This window comes from Amborella trichopoda, chromosome 1 (genome assembly GCF_054954075.1).
Source record: "Amborella trichopoda isolate Santa Cruz 75 chromosome 1, AtrichopodaSantaCruz75HAP2 v2.0, whole genome shotgun sequence".
Taxonomy (NCBI): Eukaryota; Viridiplantae; Streptophyta; class Magnoliopsida; order Amborellales; family Amborellaceae; genus Amborella; species Amborella trichopoda.
Window position 1 is genome coordinate 47523094 of NC_142336.1, and position 21686 is coordinate 47544779.

Below are 21686 nucleotides of genomic sequence, written 5' to 3' on the forward strand. Positions count from 1 at the left end.
ATCTTCGTAATCAATCAATAAATAGATAGTTCCATGGGAGCCTAACATGATATCAGAGCTGTCTTCAAAGCCGATCCAAGCCGATCTCGTCAAAGCAAATTGTTCCATCTTATCGCTCGCTCTCGAGCAACTAGGTACAACCAAGAGTTCCGAGCAAATAGAAACTCGCAAGAAAAATATTCTCATTCGCAAGCAATTTATTGCATCCTTTGCAAGCAATAGAAACAGTTGTTGAAACCAACAATTTGCAGCAGCATGCGGTTGTCATCCATCTACACTAGGTCGCGCATCGTTTGCTCCTGATGAACCTGTTGAAGGTTTGCAACTGCTGCTTATAATTATTTTGCAAGCAAATCTTGCTAAAGCTTCTCCATAAATCTTTGCATCTGCACCTATTGTTTTGCAAGCAAATCTTGCAAACGCTTCTTCATGGGTCTTTGCATCAAAAGACCTTTTTTTTTAAAAACAGTTGACATCAAAGATCTTCGCCTTTGCATCACTTGGCCCTTGCTTTGCAAATCTGCATCAATTATTTTTTGCAAGCAAATATCTGTGCAGTTCAAAACTATTTGTTCTATTCCATCAATTATTTCTTTTGCAAGCAAAGCTCCGTGTAGTTCAAAACTATTTGTGTGAGTCTCAGCAAAAGCTTTTTATTTCAACAAACTGTTGTGCCAGTTTGTGTGCATCTTCATCAAAACAGCTGTGTAAATTCTTAGATGGTTGCAGAGGTGTTTACTGCTCACAGTCTAAATCTACCTAGAAAAATAGCCTCTGAAAATGGCCGATCCGCTCTATCCGCCGAGTCATTCTTCGACTATCCGTTGAGTCGTTTTTCGATTATCCACTGAGTCATTTTTCAACTATCTGTCGAGTCTTCTTCAATTATACGTCGAGTCGTTCTTGGACTATCTGTTGAGTCGTTCTTCGACTATCCGTCAAGTCGTTCTTTGACTATCTGATGAGTCGTATTTTGACTCTCAGTTGAGTCCTTTTTCACCTCTTTGCCAAGTCTTTCTTCAACTATATGTCGACTCTGTTTCGACTCTCTGCAAAACAGCATGTCTTTGTTCTGCCATGTGTTCTGGACTGCGAGTTGCTAAATCTGTCTCGAATCTTTACCAAGTTTTGTTGGCTCTTCTAAGTGCCATTATGTACTTGTTCTTCAAGCAAGAGACCAGTGCTTCTATTGGTCACGCCATGCACATGAAGACTTAAATATCAAACTCATTCGTTTATGCAACTTATTATATTGTTCAAACTCCAGCTGTTTTGTGTAAAATCATATTAAGTTTGAGGGGGAGTATTAGAGTATGTATATCTATATTGCTACACATCATTATGAATACATATTGAGATATGGATATCTATGGCTATATATCTCTTAGGTGTCTCTTGATTATGATAAAATTAGTTAGTAGTTATCGATAACCGTTGGTATTTATCTTTAATTGTTATTGGTAGTATATTTATACGAATCTTGTATATTCTTGATTAATCAATAAAGAGAGACTTCCATGGGAGCCTAAGATCCAAATATATAGAAATACAATTTTTAACAAAATTGGAGAGAGAGAGAGAGAAAAAGGATATACATATGTTGCAGAAAAGAAAGGTTGTTTCTATTCTTGATTAATCAATAAAGAGAGAGTTCCATGGAAACTTAAGGTCCAAATATATAGAAATACAATTTTTAACAAAATTGGAGAGAGAGAGAGAGAAAAGATATACATATGTTGCAGAAAAGAAAGGTTGTTTCTTAATCGTCGTTTGCATTGAATAAAGGCAAAAATCAAAAGAAACTATATCAAAATTTTAATGATTAGCGTACTCCCTTGGGAGTACGTTGTGTATTTACTCCTTCGAATAAATTACTCTTCAAGAGTATTTTCTTGATCCGAGACTTCAAAATTACATATGAATCTTTTTACAAACAATTGGTTTTTAAGTTTCTAGACATTTGAATTCGACTTTATAAAAATTGACCGGTCTCTCTTCAATCTTAAGACATTAATTTAAGTACATATAGAATGTGTATCATTTGTTTTTCTTTCTAGGTTAACGTAGATCCTGAAATTTGGCATCCTTAAAGTGCTGGTAGAACTCCCTCTCTCACTCTCTCTCAAAATAAATTATTAGACTATTAATACATATTCTCTCTCTCCACATCAATTTTCTATTCCAGTGCACAAAATGGGTTGTAATATTAAAGAGGAACCTCTCAATCCTAAATCTCAAACTTCAGGTGCCATTCACGGAAAGACCATGGGACTGAGACTAGCTTGATTCAAGTTGCAAAATTGCTTCCTTTTCTACCAAAATCAAAACAAAGAATGATAATTAGTTGGAGACATTTTTTTGATGAGGTTTCTATGACTCGGCCGGCTCATATGTACATATGCGACCCCCCACTAAAATTTATTTTAGATGTTTTTTTTCTTCTTTTTTTTTTTTTTTGGTATATTCATCAAGATGATCATATATATGAAAAGAAAAATAAACCTTTAAAATTAAAAACATAATTTTTTAATATTTTTTTATGCACCGCCCATATCTTATTTATGGATGTCAGCAGGCTTTTGTGGCCGTTGACTCGTGAAACAATTTTCCCTTTTTCTTTTATTGAGTTTTGAATGAGGAAGGTCAAGAATTTGAACCCTCCAGTAAGTCCAACCAGTATGTCCAACCAAGCTTGCAACCTGTGTTTTCTCTTTGGCTTCAACCCGGTGGTGGACCTTATCACATCAAGTGTTTGAAACCTTGAAGCTTGTTTAACTACAACTGAACAAGATTAACTAATTTTCCTTTCTATGAGAGTTTGTCAAACCAAAAGTTATCAAGTCATTCCCAAGATATGCATTATTTAAGGGGTGTGGTTTGTATAAGGTTAAGGCCCTAAACAATCAAAGTAAAGACTTTCAAATGGTTATGAAATATGTTGTTTCAGAATTGAAAATCTTTGTGATGACCTGAAAATTATGTTTATCTCTAACTATAAGATTTAAAACTTCAAAAATAATGTAGATCGAGCTGATCTATGAACATTTGAAAATCTTAAAAATTGATGGTCTAAAAAATGTTTTACAATATGCACTATTTTCAAGACTTGAAAACCATTTTCTCTTATATCCATACATCTTGAGATAATCGATTTGAGGGTTTTTTAGCATCAAAATAACATCTTTTAGTGAATTTTATTGCGGGTTTTAGCGAATTTTAGTCATAGGGTTTTTTAGCATCAAAATAACCTCTTTTAGTGAATTTTATTTGAGGGTTTTAGTGAATTTTAGTCACTAAAAAATAGTATATTGTCCTGCCCGAGTCATGTATAGAATCGGCAGGTGACATCATGACTCGGCGTGTATGACATTTTCAAGGGTAATTGGGATATTTGTACGTTTTCAAGGGTAATTGGGATTATTTGTTTTCATCGGCAGGTGACATCATGACTCGCCGGAGTCATGTATAGAATAGGATATTTGTACGTTTTCAAGGGTAATTGGGATATTTGTTTTTATCGGCAAGTGACATCATTTTTCAAAGGTAATTGGGATATTTGTTTTCATCGGTAGGTGACATCATGACTCGGGGTATTTGTTTTCATATCCCGAGTCATATATAGAATCGACAAGTGACATCATTTTTCAAGGGTAATTGGGATATTTGTTTTCATCGGCAAGTGACATCATGACTCGGGATATTTGTTTTCATATCCCGAGCCATGTATAGAATCGGCAGGTGACATCATTTTTCAAGGGTAATTGGGATATTTGTTTTCATCGGCAGGTGACATCATGACTCGGGATATTTGTTTTCATATCCCAAGTCATGTATAGAATCGGCAAGTGACATCATGACTCAGGATATTTGTTTTCATCGGTAGGTGACATCATGACTCGGGGTATTTGTTTTCATATCCCGAGTCATATAAAGAATCGGCAGGTGACATCATTTTTCAAGGGTAATTGGGATATTTGTTTTCATCGGCAAGTGACATCATGACTCGGGATATTTGTTTTCATATCCCGAGCCATGTATAGAATCGGCAGGTGACATCATTTTTCAAGGGTAATTGGGATATTTGTTTTCATCGACAGGTGACATCATGACTCGGGATATTTGTTTTCATATCCCGAGTCATGTATAGAATCGGCAGGTGACATCATGACTCGGGATATTTGTTTTCATATCCCGAGTCATGTATAGAATCGGCAGGTGACATCATTTTTCAAGGGTAATTGGGATATTTGTTTTCATCGGTAGGTGACATCATGGCTCGGGATATTTGTTTTCATATCCCGAGTCATGTATAGAATCTGCAGGTAACATCATTTTTTAAGGGTAATTGGGATATTTTTTTTCATCGACAGGTGACATCATGACTTGGGATATTTGTTTTCATATCCCGAGTCATGTATAGAATCGGCAGGTGACATCATGACTCGGCGTGTATGATGTTTTCAAGGGTGATTGGGATATTTGTTTTCATCGGCAAGTGACATCATGACTCGGCGTATATGACATTTTCAAGGGTAATTGGGATATTTGTATGTTTTCAAGGGTAATTAGGATATTTGTTTTCATCGGCAAGTGACATCATGACTCGGTGTGTATGACGTTTTCAAAGGTAATTGGGAGATTTGTTTTCAAGGGTAATTGGGATACTTGTTTTCATCGGCAACATCATAGGTAATTGGGATATTTGTTTTCATGGGTAATTGGGATATTTGCTTTCATCGGCAACATTATGACTCGGTGAGATCATGACTCGGTGTGTATGACGTTTTCAAAGGTAATTGGGATATTTGCTTTCAAGGGTAATTGGGATATTTGTTTTCATCAGCAACATCATGACTCGATGTGTATGACGTTTTCAAAGGTAATTGGGATATTTGTTTTCAACGGTAATTGGGATATTTGTTTCACCGATAGGTGACATCATGACTCGGCTTGTATGACGTTTTCAAGGGTAATTGGGAGCACTAAGTTGATATCACCCACGCACAATCACGTGCCCCATGTCCCATTCACTCACGAGCTGCGTGCCCCATGTCCCATTCACTTACGAGCTGGCAACATATTCGTCCTCGCGTGTTTTATAGACGTGAAAGTCCTATGACATTTTCGATGTGGAACAATTCCCACTGTTGCCTTCAGCAGCGTGCAAGCCATTGTCCATATTGAGAACACATACAACAAACCTAATAGCCATGCAAACCATGCGCTTAGCATCCATACGAAAATGAGTGCATCATGTTTCTAAATTAATGTGTCGAGCCTCATCAACATATTTTTTTAATTAAATAAATTAATTACTGTGTCAAATTAAAAAATGGCCATATAGATTTTTTTGCTATTCATTAGTAAAATGATTTTTACGATGGGCTTTATTACAATATTTTATTTTTATTTTTATTTTTTTTGTAGCTATTTTGCATATTACCGAAAGATTTTTTTCTTATTTAATTTTGACATCTTTATTTTTCATTTTTTTTGCGTAAAGCCTTTTTAAATATTTTAAATATAGTATGATTAGAATTTATTAGAGGTTTTATTTTTAATTTTAATCATATGATATGGAAGCCTTTTCTAATAATTTTTTAATCACTTTTACTATAATATTCTAATTAATAACTATATATTGATAACCAAATATTGTATTTTATTTATTTATTTATTTATTTACATTATAAATTATGTAATGTATTATTTTTCTTATAGTTGTAAATAAGATTTTTTAAATTTGATAATACTATAAGACATTTTAGATTTGTTCTTATTTGTATACTAAAATCATTATACAATATAAACAACAATTTCAATTTCATTACATAATTTCAATTTCATTACATAGTATTTTTAATATCATAACATTGTGAATTATATTCAATAGATTGTCAATTTATAATTATCATGTGAAAATAACTTGTATTGTTCAATTTTATTGTCAATTATTTAATGCAAATACATATTGTAAAATTTTAGGGTTCTTTGACTAATTAATTTTAAACAATTTGTTGATTAAAACTGTGAATTAATCTTAGGTGCCCACTAAGTTAGATGATTTGTTCTTAGATCGAGTCAATGAATTGTCACGCAAATTCAATCAATGGCACAAGCATGACCAAGTTGAAGAACAACATCGTCTTTTATTTTGATATTTGGTCGTATTTTACGAATTATATGCTTTATTATAGTCTATATATGATTATACTTCATCCATGATAATTCTATGTTTCTTCTTTTGTGTGATGTAAATTTAATGGTTAACAGTAGTTCATATAGGAAAATAACATCTCAATATTCGTATATTGATGCAAAAAAAATAAAATTTATGTAGTACCCCTATTTCGTATTGGATTCCAAAAAAATAATATTTATAATTTAATAAATTTTTTAGATTTTTTTAAAGGCCGAATCCGATCGATTCGGGTGATTCCCGATCCAAAACACCAATTCACCGATCCGAATGGGTTTTTGGAGTGCCCGATCCGAGGCACTGATCTATTTCTTAAACCACTTAGTGTGGGTAAATAAATACCACGGTTTCAATTTGAACACTATACGAGTTTCAGGGATTTTCGGATAGCAATATCTTAATAAATAATCATGATTTTGGTATTTTCAAATGCCAGTATTTCACTAAGTCACCTTGTTGTTATTTTTAAAAAAAAAAATCACAATGCCAAGCTTTCACGCGATATTGGTGTTAACAAGCAACAATATCCTTCTAACCAACCAGTGACATACTAGTATTTTTTTAACACCAAGATATCACCAATTTACTCCAATTAGGTATTATTGCTCTCGAACACAAATATCTCACTGAATCACCTTTGAGATGTTAGTAATTGTGAATCCAATATTTTATAACGTGTATAGGGTGAGAAGTTAATGTCGGATATTTGACGTGGGAAAATGCCAAAAAATCACATGATTAAGTTTTCTTAAAAGTCATTTTGGTTTTGATGGGGGTGCAAAAATCAAAAGAAAAAGTACGAAAAGAAACCGTTTGGTTTTGGTATTAGGATGTTACAAATACTTTTATCTGTCAGATTTTAAATCGGGTGGTTGTAAAAATATCATTAACAAGACTCAAAATTCTCAAAAAAAAAAAAAAAAAAAAAATTCTCAAATTTTGTGACACACCCCCAAGCCATCTAATTTGATATCTAATGACTAAAAATAATTATGACTTCTTTAGAACAAAGATAAATGATCTTATCAGTCAGACTCATAACAATCTAACCATTCTACATAGAAAGATAGCTCCTCTTGAACTTAAGCATTATCAAACAAAGAATTGGAGTTAACATAAGGATAAATATTTTCATCAAATACAACATGTCTAGAGATATAGATTAAGCCTGTGGGTGGATGTAGACATCTGTATCCCTTACGTTAGATATTATAGCCCAAAATACATATGGAAGAGAGAAGGGACTAAATTTGTTTGCAGCATATTCTTGAATTTATAGAAAACACCAACAACCAAATATTCGAAGTGAGGAGTAGTCTGGTAACCGTTCGAATAATAATGAGTATGGTAAATCCATCTTTAAATTAGAGAGAGAGAGAGAGAGAGAGAGAGAGACATTCGAGATCCAGAGATAGAGTTATGTCTCCAAGAAACTGAGAGATAAAGAATTGCTGAGAGGAAGGATGGCGATAGGGTTTGGCCATTTGAGAAACCCGGAAAGACGAAAAATATTGAAATGATTTTAGGGTTGGGGCTTTGGTCTTTGAGTAAACTAAAAATTCGAGTCCGAGTACCCGCCAAGTCGGGTATAGTAGGACCCTTACTCATACCCGGGACTATCCAGGTATCCTTTATTGGACCCGGACCCTATCCGCAGGTCCATAAGTTGGACCCATACCCCGACCCATGTGGGGTATACCCGGCGGGTATGGGTAAGGTCCGGGTCCATTGCTACCCCTAATTATGACCTCCTTATACTAGGAGTTAATGGTCTCTTTGCATACTTTCTAAGTTATATACGCTTAGATATGTTTTAGAGTAACCGAAAAAAGACTCTAATGAAGATAATGATGATATTTTTGAGTGTGTAAAATTTATAAATTTAAAATTGAGAACAATGTTTTGAAAACCGGTTGGTTCAACTCGGACCCAACCGAGTTACTGGGGATCGGCACTCGGACCCAGGGGGATTACCTGGAACTGGCCAATTGCCGTGGCCAGTTTTGGCCATTTCGGGTGGTCAACCGACTTGACCACCCTAACTTTAAAATAAATAAAAAAATGTATTAAAATTCAAAAAAATTAGAATTTTGTTTGTAATAGGTCTTTTAATGTTTTCTACTGTTTTGTAAAAGATTGAGAAGTATTTGGCTCGTTAGATTTTTCATTCTTTTTTAGATTATTTTTCAAATACCCCTGGGCACAAATCGATTTTTTAAAATTTATCTTTTCACTACTTTTGTAATTTCATTTGGATGTATTTTAAACATGGTTTTCCTATTTTTTGAAATTTTTTTAAATTTTTTTAACCATTTTTTAGCCCTGCCGTACGTGGTGACTTGGGCCACATGATTCTAAATAATTTGAAGTTTGTAATGACACACAAAAAAGGAACAATAAGAGCTCTTTCAAATTTGAAAATGTCATGACACAGAAAAAAGAAACAATGATAGCTCTTTCAAATTTGAAAATGAAAAGGAGAACTTTCAAGCATCCAAACCTACTAATTTTTCATTAGAGAATTCCAAACAAAAAACCAATCACATTTTGGGGCTAAATCATATCTCTGTAAACATTTGGAAAGCTGAAACAATCGAATCTCATTTCTAATTTCAAAGCCCCTTCTGTCTTAATTCTCAGTAAATTCCAAGGGAATTGCCTGATTCCTTGAAGAATCAAGCGGTTCCATAGATATTTTTAATTTTTAAACATGGAAAAAGTGTACATAAGGTTGACACTTTTTCTTTTTTTTTTGACGAGGTTAAGAACTTTTATTGATAGAATGTTGAAAAAGCATCAGATTCCACATTTGGAATCAAAACGTTAGACACAGAACAAAGAGGATAAGAAAATTCCTTGTTTGGCTAAACGATCGCTCCATCATTGGCCTTTCGGTAGACTTGGGAAAAAAATCCAAAGTCCAGAGGTAGAACAAATATCATAGATTTTCAGCCAAAAAACATGAAGAGAACGGGAGATTCTTTGCTCTAGCTTGCACCATTTTATAACATCGAAGGAATCACTTTCAACCATTATGACACCCGCAATTCCTTTACGAACAATAATTCCCAATCCTTAAAGAAGCGAACAAATTTCAGTGTGGCTCCATTATGGCGAACCAGGCTATATATTGTAGAATTAAGGTGCGCCTTAAAAACTCATAAACTATTTTGATATTGAAAAACCATCTAATTGATCATCTCGACATCGAGATATATGGATATGGGAAAAAAAAAACAAAAATGGATTTTAAGCCTCAAAAAAGTACATCTTGAAATACATTATCTGGACTGTCCATTTTCAAAATTTTCATGCATTTATAGATCTACTTGATTTAAACTATTTGTAGAGTTTAAAAAAATTTGAAATTAAATATGAAAATAGATTTTCGGGCTATCCTAAGAATTTTCAATACCATAATCGCATCTTCTAATAATGTTTGGAGGTGCATCTTACTTTGATTGTTTAAGGTTGCAACCTTATGCAAACCACACCCTTTAAACATAGATAGTCTTCAAGACGTCTTACGTTACAAAAAATTAAATAGAAGATACGAAATAAATGACGAAATACTATTACCTAACTGAAGCTAAATTATTTATCCTTTTCAGAATTCTTACCGGAACTATTCAAAGGATATAGGAGTTTGGGAAATTCATAATTTACGCATGAAACACCTGTGGAAGCGCAACCACTTTGTTATATAAACGAGTGTTTAAATACCTGGATCGGTTCGGTAAATCAGCAAGTAAGGAAAACGGTTTAAATTGGCGAATAGCTGTTCTTGATCAGTGATCACGCCTAAAGAATTAGGAAAAAAAAAAAATGAAAAGTTCAAAACAAAACAAAAAAAATTAAATAAAAAATAAAAAATACGGGAACCATTTGCCCGGTTTCTAAAACTGCCAGTTTTGTGGGGAACATTTGATTCCAAATTCCAATCGGGAAATGGACTGGTGGTTCCCACTGAATCTCAATATGGATTGACCGATTCCAATCTTGATAAGAATTTTTTAAAGATGTTTACATGGAAAAGGATGGAATACAAGAACACATGGAGCAGTTGGGGAAGCCAAACATTCATTAGTTGCTAGGGTTCCTAAAAAAATTTCAATTCATTTTTTGAGTTTCTTTCTCATTGAAAAATATCATCAGGAGTCCTATGCCCTTACAAAATTATTAGGGTTCAAAGCAGGATTTACTTTTAATATGAATACCACTTTAAAAAATATCCTAAAATACCAAGGTTTGGTTGAGAACTCTTTAGAAATTTGACCCAACTAATGACTCTTAGTTAGCAAGTCGGGGAAGATCACTGTATCGGCCAACATAAAATCGCAAATAAATCTTTTTTATTTTAAAAAGTTGAATAAAAAAATCGGATAAAAAATACGGATCGGCAAAAATACTCTATGTAAAAATATTGCAAATATATCGGACTAGGCTCAAAAAATCGGAGTGAAGAAAATCGAACATGTTTAAAATAAAATTAAGTAGAAATTAAAATAAAATTAAGTTGAAATAAAAAATAAAATAATAAGTTGCTGATAAAAATACGATATGAATTTTCTCATTAAATGCTTTAACACACATTACACATACTTAGTATATAACGCAAAAAAAAAAAAAAAAGGTAATGTGAGATAAGTAGAATTGAGTTGGGTATATTCATTTCTGTCTGTATGGTGACCGTCCATTTATAACTATAGTTAAGCAATGGGAAGATGTACACCTGTTTTGGTTAGACTAGCAACAAACACATTTATAACCATAGTTAAGCAATGGGAAGATATACACCTGTTCTGGTCAGACGAGCAACAAACGCAGTAGACCAAGAAGAAACACATAATAAGAAGACGAGCATTACACAAAGTGAGAGAGAAGCAAACACAAAATCTTCCATAAAGAAATGTAGAGTGAGAAAGAGAGAGAGCATGCATAGGTACAGAGAAACAAGATGGATATAAAATCTTCGAGAAGATGAAGAACACGGTGGACATAAACCCTAATCCAAGATTTCTAGTACTGAATTAGGTTTGGGGATTGAGCCCTAATCTCGTTTTTTTTTTTTTTAAGCTTTTGTTTTAGGGATTTTCTAATCCAAGATTTCCAATCATGAATTTGGTTTGGGGATTGAGCTCTAATCTGGTTTTTTTTTTTTTTTTTTTTTTTTTTTTTTTTTTTTTTTTTTTTTTTTTTAAGCTTCTGTTTTAGGGATTTAAGATGTTTTACAAATTGTGATAATTTGGGTCTTTGAGCCCTAATTTGGATGGATTTTTTTGTGGAATTTTGCCAAATCAAAATTTGGGGATTTTTTATTTAATGGCTTTTATGGTATTTTATCCTAATTTGATTCAATGGATTTGAGCATAAACCCTAAGATAATAAACCCTAACAATATACTTCGGGATAAAAATTTATTTTTTAGGGAATTTTTTTTTTTTAGAAATAATATACTTTTTAGAATGCATGGAAATAACAGTTACATAAAACAGGAAAAAAAAATTCATCTTTTAGAAGAAAAAAAATACAGGTAAAAAAGGCAAAGTGTTTTTGGACCAATTTTTTCATAAAGTCGGTAAAGTGAAAAAAAATGCATATTTTTTAAGATCTTTTCAAAAAGTCGTAGTTTTAAACGTTTTTGAAAAAAACTATATTTTTGAAAAAATTGCGTTTTAAACACCAACTTGCAAACTTTGGTCTCAACCAAATGAAGAGTGCACATGTGTATTCAGGGTTGATGAAATTATTGATATGTCTATGCTGAACGATGATAATTTGAGCATTTCTTAACAAATTTTTTTGAAAAGATATATGAGAAAATGAGAAGTTGGGAAAAGACAATGACGATGATGATACGAGTAAATGAAAATTCAAAAGTAACCATCTAATGCTAACTAACCCCCTTAATCGTTTTGTAAATGTTCCGGCATTTGAAATTCATTTTCCATTTAAGTTGCGGGTAAATCTAAACTAGAATACAAATGACAATTTTAAGCCAAAAGATATTATGCTCCAATTGGAGTATAAAATCCATTACCTTAATAATAAAAAAATTCTAATACACCTTTTATCATTATCGTAGTGAGAGTTTTTTCCCAACTAATTAGGTTTGGCTACATGAGTCTTGGTCCGCTATTCTGCTTTATTAAGGATCATACATTCAGTGAGGTCATAAATCTCCATATCTTTTCTCACTACTTCTAACCATGTCATCTTGGAGCTAACCCTTATCATTTTTTAGCCTTCTACTTGAACTAACTAGCACCTCCTATCGATTATTGCATGGTGTCTACGCAGCACATGGCCAACCCACTTAAATCTACTTTATCTAATCTTATCGCCATCACATCTAAATTCTCTCGATTGTCTTCATTCTTAATTCTCTTCCTTTTTGACTTGTCACTCATCCATCTCAACATCATCATCTCCCCTTTATGTACTTGAAAAAAAATATCTTAAGATTGAATAGAGTCCATCTAAATTTCAGAGGGTAAGATCTAAGAGGAATCTCATCGCTAGATACAAGGCTTGGATGTTCATGTTGGGTATGAGGGTGCTCTAATATGTTCAAATGTTATTGTGATTCATTGTGGAGGAGGGGAGGTGGGACCAAGCACGTGGGCCTTGTTCTAGTGGTCCCATCACCACATGTCAATGCCTATCCGTCAATTATGTAGTGATTGATTACGGTATATATTAGGAGATTGTATGTAATGAGGCCATTTACCTTTCATACAAAGATGTCACAATTATTTATAACCTTTCGATGTGAAATCTGATAGCTTTGATATGTCACAACGTTCGAAAAAATCTCTTTTGAAGTTTGTGTTTGGTCAATATAATGAATGCAACCATTTGATTTCACATCCAATGGTCAAGATTAATTGTGACCGCCTTATACCAAAGATAAATGGTCTCATTATATATTTTTCTATATATTATATAATTTATACTAGCTTATGGAGACTATTTAGATTATTTGGACAATAAAAATGATGTCGAGTATGCTATGTGCCTATCGGAGTATTTCAATGCCCTTACTCCCTCCAGTAGGAGAGGAGGTAATTCCAGTATTTTTTAAATCTGAAATTTTGGGATCTACCTAAAAACCATGTTTAATAAATAAAAATTAGATTTTGAGTTCTTTGATACCTAGATCTCATCTCCAAAAATCAAACATAATATGACTTTTAAAAAAATATATCAAAAAAAAAGATTGAAATCCCTTAAAATATCATAAAACTGGTCAAAAGATCACAACTTTCATTTAAGGTTATGCTTCTAAATTTCTATGTCGATCAAATATTTTCTCCAAATCAACTTCAAAGTTCCCAAATTACCTTTGTTCAGCATTGGGGAAGCTGATCAATAAGGGGTAATTTGATAATTTACTATATTTCATTAGAATTATTGGTTCACAAAAATTACATTTTTACCGCTATTTGTGCTCCTAAGGAACTGTTAGGAGCTACTTGTCTTTTCACTCAATCTAAGTCAGTTCTAGGTAAATGGAATTGAATTTTTCCCTATGAAACCTCTTGTTCCACTTCGATAAAATTGGACCATGAAGGGCATTTTTTAAAATAACATGAATAACTTCATTTTCAAGGCATCATTAGTAGAGGTGGCAATGGACCCAACTAGACCATGTACCCAGCTCGTACCCATAGTTATGGTGTATATGATGGCATTCATGTATTTTTAGGTGTGCTTTAGGTGTTCATATTGTCATAATATTGACAACATTTACCGTATTATTGATACAAAAAAAAAGAGCTCATAATCATATGGCATATGATGGTAAAAAAAAAAAAAGACAAAAAAATAAAATAAATAAGCTCATACTCATAGGACAATGGATCCGACCAGACCCGAAATCTAATGGGTATACCCGGGACCTAACGACTCTAGGTACAGGTCCAAATTTTGGATCCGAATACTATTTGGGTCCGAATCCATCAGACCCAACCCTTTGCCACCTTTAATCATTAGTTGATGGGCTGGTGGTTTAACCAACGCTTAAAATTGAAGTTATTCATCTTATTTCCAAAAATTGCCCTTCGTTGTTCGACGTTAGGGAAGTAGACAAAAGGTTTGGTCGGAAAAAATTCAATTCCGTCTTCCTACAGTTGAATAACTATGGCCAAAAAGGCCATTTTGCTTGGGTAATACCAGGTTGCCCTAACAGTTCCATATTAGGAACACATAGGTTACACTTCTAAAGGAATAAATATGGGTAAAAAAAAAAAATTTCTTGAACCAATAATTCTATTGAAATAAGGTAAAATTATTAAAATATCTCCTTCTTGTTCAGCGTTCCCAATACGAAACAAGAGCAATTTGAGAATTTTACAAAACTGATTTTGATGAAGTATCTAATCTATCATTAAATTTAAAAGCATATTCTTAAATGAAAGTTGTACTCTTTTAACCCTTTTGTGATATTATAAAGGGGTTTCAACCCTTATTTTATATAGGAAAAAGTTTATATAAGGATGTTACCTTATAATGTAGAATTACGGATGTCTCTCAAAGATCCATCGAAAAGGTGATGTAGTTTTAATATTGAAAAACCTTGTGATTGATCATCTCAACATCGAGATATATGACTACAAAAATAAAAATATTTTAAATCTCAAAAAAAGTGCATTTTACAACACATTATCTATACCGTCCATTTTCAAGATTTTCATATGTTTATAGATCTACTTGATTTTAACCATTTTTTTAATTTAAAATTTTATAATTAGATATACAAATAGATTTTGAGATAATCCTAAAAACATTTTACATCAAAATTATATACCACGATAAAATTTGAAAGTGCACCTTACCTTTACACCTACGGATGCGTCCCAATGCAAACTGCACCCTTTTATATATATTTCCCTCTTCTTTGTTTTGAAGTTAGTAGCTTGAGCCAAGGGAATAGTTTGATCTCGTCGAACTTAGGGAATACTTTGCCTTGTACGAATGCACGATGAAATCAGTATCATTATCATCTACGTTTTATCCTAATTAGTATGTTATTATAGCGGGTCCACAAAATCTGTTTGTATAAAACATATTAGTGATATGCACATGTGCCGCATGTGTACTAAATATTAATCACTAAAATAAAATATTAATCTTAAACAGTCGTATTTTATTATAGAGACTTATAGAAAGAGAGAGAATTTGTTGGATCCGTCGTTACATAGAAGCTTCTATTAGATAATAATTTAAATATTATTTTAAAGAATTTAAAAAAATAAAAATACAAAAACATATCACATAAACTTTCAAATATGATAATAATTATATTTGTAGCTTGCATTTTGACTTAATTCTTTTTTAAAAAATAATTTCAATTACATTATTTACATCTTTATTTTGCATTTACAGTTAATTACTATCATGATTTCCTTTTTTATATATATTCAATTATATAATTCACTAATATAAATGAAATTATTTTTATTTATATTAGTAACTAATATTATAAGTAAGCATTTTAAAAACTGGAGAAACTATAAATGCATAAACGAAAAATATAAAGGGAATTATATTTTTTTATTTTACGTATTATTGGTTATTTAAATATATGTTTTACCTTTTATTTTCTTATTTTAAATTAAAGTTAATTAAAAATAATTTAACAAGCAAATTATAAATATTATTTTAAAAATTAGAAATAAAAATAAAAATACATAAATTTACATGAGACATGAACTTGTTCATTTGCATTCTATTTGCGTCATCGATGGAAATTACTTTTGTATTTTTTTAGTAGATATTTTTGCACTGAAAATTAAAAAAAGAAAATAGATACGGAATTCTCATTTTATCTTGTACATTTAATAATATAAGTACCTAATTATTATATTAATTTATTAATAACTTACTCGTTCTTTTTCTATTATTTTATTTTTCTATTTTTAATTTTATTATTTTCTAAAATAACCGATATTATTTTAAATTTATATTTACTTATAAGTAAATATTGTTCTAAGAAATTAGAAAAATAGAGCATGTCACATGATGAATACAAAAAATATAAATGAATAAATTAAAATGCAGATTTTTTTCACTTACTAATTTTAATTATAACTATTAATTTGATTTTAATACATCATAGCATATTCTATTAAAAACAATAATGAGATATTATTGCTGTTAAAACTAATGATAATGTTGGTATTATTTAATTTTCTTCCTTTCATTGCAGTAAAGATTTTTTTTGCTTAATTTTTTATCATTCATTGACTTTCTTTTGCCATTTTCGCCAATCATTTCTATGAACCTAGGTTGTTGTTTTTTCTCTTTTTTATCGAATCGTTCATTGATTCTATTTTCCCATTTTCACCAGTTATTTCTATGAACCTAAGTTGCTGCTTCTTCTCTTTTGTATTGAATTGTTCCTTACTATCATTTGTTTTTTTGTCTTTTTTCTTTTACTCTTCAATATTTAAAGTTATGATAGTAAAATAAAAAGAATTTTATACTCTTAGCAAATAATTCTAAAGAGAGAAAATGAACTTTTGAGAAGATAATTGTGCCCCATATTGATTTTTTGTGGTGGTTCTTTCATTGTATATATAATAGTAATACAATGGTGTAATGTGCATTTTCCTATCTTGTTACATGTAATATGCATTGTCCTGTCTTGTTACCTTATGACAATATTTTAATATACATTGTCCAGTTTGCTACATTCTACAATGGTAATATTTTCTTTCTATTACTCCCCCTCAAACTCGTCTGGGGAGGCATTTGAAGCTAGACTTTGAAGCAAAGATCTCGAAAAACATCTCGTGGTAAAGGCTTAGTAAAAATATCAGTGCTTACGAGAAGAAACAAAACGAGTGATAAGTAATACAACAGCAATCGTTTCAAGCACAAAATGATAGTCTAACTCAATGTGCTTTGTCCGTACGTGAAAAACAAGATTAACTGTGTGGTAGAGAGCACTAATATTATCATAAAAAAGTGTTGGTGGCTGAGGAAGAGGCAACCCAATATCCCGAAGAGTAAAAGAAAGCCATGTCAATTCTACAGCAATGGATGCCATAGATCGGTATTTCGCTTTAGCACTGGAACGAGCCATAGTCTATTATTTCTTAGCACTCCAAGATATGCAGTTGGAACCAAGATAAGTGCAGAAACAAGTGGTGGAACGACGAGTGGTTGGATATACAGCCCAGTCTGCATCAGAAAATACATATAACTCAAAGGAACTAGTAGATAAGATTCGTATATCACATTATTGTATACCATTGAGATAATGAAGAATCTGCTTTAACTACCTGAAAATGTGCAATTGAAGAGGCATGCATAAATTGACATACTGTATTAACATTATAGGAAAGGTCTAGCCGTATTATAGTAATGTATTGAAGTGCACCAATAATGTTCCAATAAAGAGATGAATTAAGAAATGGATCAGAATTCCCATTAATATTAATTTTCATTGCTATTGGTATTGAAATAGGTTTGGCACCGAGCATATGAGCATGATCAATTACGATCTCGAGCATATTTGTTTTGTGAAAGAAAAATCTCACCTTAAAAATAAAATACCTCTATACCATGAAAGTAATGAAGGGGTCCAAGATCTTTCATTGCAAATTCCTTTTCAAGTTGGGAAATAAACCATTCCAGAAGTTTTGAGTTATCACAAGTTACAACAATATCATCAACATAAAGGAGAAGGATAATAGTGATTTTAGTAGTGCAAGAAACAAATAGAGGTGAATCAACAATGCTGTAATAAAACCCCATTGATAATAAATAGGCATTAAATTGATCAAATCAAGCTCAAGGTGCTTGTTTGAGACCATGTAAATCTCTTTTTAATTTGCAGACATGATTTGAATATTTTGAGCCTACAAATCCAAGATGTTGTTCCATAAACATAGGTTCTTTAAGAAAACCATGTAGGAAAGCATTTTTCACTTCAAGTTATTTGATAGGCAAGTGACGCACAATTGCTACGATGAGGATAATTTGAATATTAGCAGGTTCAATAACATGACTGAATATTTCAGATAAATCAATTCCACCAACCTGATTGTATCATTTAGCAACTAGTCTGGCTTTAAGTCTCTATACTTCCATCAGAGTTTAATTTAGACATGTAGACCCAATGACAACCAACAACATTAATACTTGGAAAACATGGAACTAGCTCCCAAATTGAATTAACAATAGGGCTTCAATTTTCTCTTCCACAGCACGATGCCAATCCAAATGACTTAAGGCATACTAATGGTTTTAGATTCAAAATGGATAATTTCAAAAGTAGGAGTACTTGATATTGCTGCCATGGATGGGAGAATTTGAGGTCTTCAAGTACCATCTTGAGATCTTGTAACCATGTGATGACAAGGATGCTTAGAGATTGGTAAAAAATTAGATTTATTGGTTTCTTGAGCAGCAACATTTTCATTACCATGGTTGTATGTTGCATCTTCCTGGACATTTTGAATCGGTACTGCGGTGGTGACATCTCCCTCTTCAAGAGAAGTTGGAAAGCTATCATTGGTGATGGGCAAAGAAGGACCTGAGGGACCAGATACATCAAAGGCATCTCGTATGGGTGGTTCATGTGGAACTGATGAATCAAAAGAAGAAAGAGCATGTATGTCAAGCTCATAACACTCAGACCCTTCTGCATAGTTGAACAGCTCCCTCTGAATCTAAGCACTATCAAACAAAGAATTTGGGTTAGCATAAGAAAATATATTTTTATCAAATACAACATGTATAGAGATATAGACGCATCTTGTGGGTGAATGTAGACATATATAGCCCTTATGCTGGACACTATAGCCCAATAATATACATGGAATAGAACGTGGACTAAATTTATTTGTAGCGTAATCTTGAAGATATGGAAAACATCGACAACCAAATACTCGAATGAGGAGTACTCTGGTAAGTGTGCAAACAATAACGAATATGGTGAATCCATTTTAAACTAGTAGAGGGAATTCTGTTGATAACAAATACTGTAGTATAAAAGACTTCAACCCAAAATCTTTTTGAAATTCTTGCCTAAAACATCATTGTAAGGCCGAATTCTACAATCTTTTGATTTTTCCTTTCAGCTATTCCAGTTTGCTCAAGGGTTCTTGAATATGATAATTGTCGCATGATACCATAGTTATTAAGATGGTCAATAAATTCTTTCTTAGTAACTTCACCACCTCCATCCCCTTGAAAAACTCTAATTCTTTTATCAAACCTCCTTTTAACCATACGATAAAACTTTACAAATGCAATAAAAAATTCAAATTTTTGTTTTAAAGGATAAATCCAAGTAAAACGAGTGTAATAATCAATAAACACCACATAAAATCGATAACTCTGATTAGATAAAATTAGAGCACGGTCCCATAAGTCTGAATGAATCTTAAAGAGATGTTCAATAGCAGTTCTATTAACACCACTAAAAAAAAGCTTACAACTTTTTCTCATTTGACAACTAGCACAAACAATAAGCAACCAAGTGTTTGATGCTTTTGATGTAGTGAGATGGGTTATAGGGCAGTAGAGTGCCCATCAATAACTGCCCAATGGCATGCTAATCTTACCGAAGCCCAGAAAGATGGCAAGATAGAAAAAGGTGCAGATGCTGATTTTGAAAATGGCAAGCTTTCTATGTTTCCCCTACAGCATAGAAGTAATATCCTCCTCCTTATCCAACCATCTATTCTGAATGGAGGGCTAAGATTGCCCCAATCACAATGTCACATCTCTACACTATTTTATTTTAATTTTTTTTTTTCTAAACTATTTTGACACCAAATTTTGGACATCCATTCCTCTATTAAACTCGTGCTAGCAAAAAATATATAAAAAAATATTTTCAATAAAATAAAAAGACCAAAATACCCTTGAGAGATTCAAGGGGTCATTATATTTTATAAAAAATTATTTTAAATATTTTTTATAGGTGCGCCTCAATGAGAAGGTGGCACGTATGAAATTTTATATTCATATAATTTGTATAAAAATAAATAAAAATAAAATACTTTGAGACGTCAGATCTAAGATCAAATCGTGAGTAACTCTCTTGATTAAAATTGAACGGCTCGATAATAGAAGGAGGATGGAATTTTTATGCTGTAGAAAAAGTATAGAACTTTTCCCTTGAAACTTTTGAAAATAGAGAGAATTAGTTTAACCGTTTTGGAGAGAGACTGTTGAAGTGATTAAAGGAGGGGACAACTTTTGGCTTTAAAACATTTGAAAAAAAAAACAACAACCGTTTTTTAGAAAGAAAGGAAATAGAGAAAGGGACACATGTCATAAAATAGTACGGGTCTTCTTCTTCCTTAATATAAAAATAGGCCCCGGTGGTTGAAGGGCATGGCCCTTGCGAAAACAATATTTGCATGTGAAAAATTGTACCACTCCTTTTGGGAAAGGAAGAAAACATGAATGTCAATGTACCTTGTTTGTCCATTGTTTTTTTGGTCAAGACCCAATAACACACGGCACCTTTTCCTTCTAACATGTTCAAAATACATATATACTATCACAAATAGAAACATCATCATGTATTCAGAAAAGGCGCGGACCTAAATAGTTAGGATAAAACTTTGATAATTATAATAATTTATTCACAAATGATGTCCAAACTATAAACGATGATTTATTTTTCATTTTTGTTTCTAAAGCATTATAAGGGATTTCCAGGATAAATAGTTAAGATCAAAACGATCAAATTTAAGCCCACTTTCAAATAGTGTCGAGTATATAGTTTCAATATTGGAAAGTTTTGTAATAGCCTTAAATTATATTTCATTTTTAGTTATAAAATTTAAAGCTTTAAAAATAGTGTAGATCGATCAGATCTATGAAAACTTGAAAATCTTAAAAATCAACGGTTGACAATGAGTTACGAGATTGATTATTTCAAAACTTGAAATTCATTTTTTTCTCACGTCCATACATCTTGATGCCGAGATGATCAATGTGATGACATTTGGGCATCAAAACAACCTCTTCTAACAAAAGTTTTGAGGTAGGCCTGATTTGATTGTTTAGAGCCTATGATCTATATAAACTTTTCCCTTATCAAAATACCCCTTATTCTTAGCATCCCTGCCTCACAAGGGTAGTTTGGGAAATTTTAAAGTTGATTTGGAAAAAATATTTGATCCAAACACTGAAAATGAAAATATAATTTAAGGCTATTACAAAACTTTCCAATATTGAAACTATATACTCGATACTCTTTGAAGGTGGGCTCAAATATGATTGTTTAAAGGCTCGACTCTATACAAACCGCACCATTTTGATAATGGAAAAAGCTTATATAAGGTTGCAACCTTAATATTACAAATGCAACTCAAAAATCTATCGAAAAGTATTGTTTTAATGTTGAAAAACCCTAATTGATCATCTCGACATCGAGATGCATAAATATGAAAAAAAAAAAAAAAAAAAAGGATTTTTAGTCTTAGAAATAGTGCTTCTTGCAACACATTATCTAGAC